At 34.4% G+C, this 1,826-nt stretch overlaps 1 pseudogene; it reads left to right on the top strand.

Moving 5' to 3' along the window:
* The first annotated feature begins 800 nt into the window (after window positions 1-800).
* LOC148587072 (uncharacterized) lies at window positions 801-1,826 on the top strand (annotated as a pseudogene).

Genomic DNA, 1,826 nt, shown 5'->3' with positions numbered 1-1,826 from the left:
GGGAAGAAGATAAACGATAGATAGCTCACTTGCCAGGATCACTGCAGTGGCGAAGCCACGATGGTCTTTGGGGGTGCCGTGAGATTTAAAAAAAAAAAAAAAAAATCTTTTTTCCTACTACGGCACCTCATCTTCTCCTCACCTTCTCATCTTTTCCACTAGTAGTAATCCTAGTGGGTGTTTGGTTTTTCATTTGTTTGAAGGCTTGAGTCTTGAGATGGGAAGAGAAGATGTGAGAGCATTGAGAGGAGATGAGAAGGTAAGAGATCAAAGATGAGAAGGTGAGGGGTGAGGCAGTGAGAAGTAAGGGTCTCATGGAAATCTTCTAGAATTGAGTGGTGGTGGAAATCTTCTAGAGAATGAAATTTTTTAAGGAAAAAAAACATGCCTGCAAGGAGTAGGCTTGCGCGTGAGTTGAAGACTGAAGTTGAAGGAAAAAAAAAAATAAATAAATAAAGAGAGTCAAGAAATAGTTGTAGACAGAAGAAGTATATATATACACCCACATTGGTTCGAGTGCAGCATGCTAATTATATATATATATATATATATATAAAGCTTATGATGGGGGAGAAACAATTAGTTTATGTGAACTATTTAATGCTATTCCTGTTGCAGAAACTTGATTCCATTATTTTTTGCTGTTGCCCTTTTATTTGATAGACATGCATATTATTCATGTCAATATAAATTTTGGCATTCTATCCGTTGATCACTTGAAACAAATTTTTAATTGTTAATAGTGTTTAACACACTTTTTTTATTTATAATTTTATCAGCTTATTTATTATGTGACAAACATGAGTAAAAAAGGTCAAAGCAACGTTGTTGCTACTGCAGATACTCAAATAAAGAAAGTAGTTTGGACTGAAAAAATTCTAGAAGATTATCTTGACATATGTATTATTGAGATTTATGCTGGTAACCGCCCAGGAACACATTTCAATAAGACAGGATGGAAAAATGTAATAGATAAATTTAATGAAAAAACTGGAAAACAATATTGGTATAAACAACTAAAGAACAAGTGGGATAGTTTGAAAAAAGAGTGAAATATTTGGAAGAGATTGATAGGCAAGGAAACTGGCCTTGGATGGGATCCGGTGAAAAAGACAATTGATGCATCCGATGATTGGTGGGAAAAAAAAATTGCAGGTACAATATTTGTACTTATTTGTTTTTGTTTAAATGATTTAAAAAAGTTTTATTATTGATTTTTACAGATACCTAAATGCAGGAAGTTCCAGAAGCAACCAAGTTTTACACGACAGGTTTGACTTATGCTATGAAGGTGGAAATATTGTTTAGAGATATAACTGTCACCAGGGAGGGATCTTGGGCACCATCCATAGGGTTGGTTCCTAATGATATTGGTGGCATAGATGCTGCAATTGTAATGCTTGATGAAGATGACAATGTTGTAGAAGGTTTAGATGTTTTGGATGATGAGCTAAATCTCAATACACATGGCATTGATGATATTCCTGCTGATTTAGATATGCGGGATAAAAGAAATAAGAAGTTTGGTCTTGCGGTTCATTGTAAGAAAAGAAAGAAAGGAGTTCAAATCGTTAGTCAACATTTGAGTCGTATTTGTGATGTAATAGAAAGTAAGAACACAGTGACATCTAAGAGTTACGATAAGCGTGGATGTAATATTGAAGAGGTTATGGATGTTGTTCGGGGGATTGTTGAGAGGAAATGACATTGACATCCTTAAGTTTGCAATAGAGGTATTTCTAAAGAGATCACATAGAGAGATGTTTGTGATTATTAAAGAGCCATGGTTGCAGATTGACTTTATCAAGTGAATGAGAAATAGATAA

Source organism: Corylus avellana, chromosome 3 (genome assembly GCF_965113065.1).
Source record: "Corylus avellana chromosome 3, dhCorAvel1.hap1.2, whole genome shotgun sequence".
NCBI lineage: Eukaryota > Viridiplantae > Streptophyta > Magnoliopsida > Fagales > Betulaceae > Corylus > Corylus avellana.
Note: the sequence above shows the minus strand (reverse complement) of the source record. Positions and strands in the feature narration are given on the sequence as shown.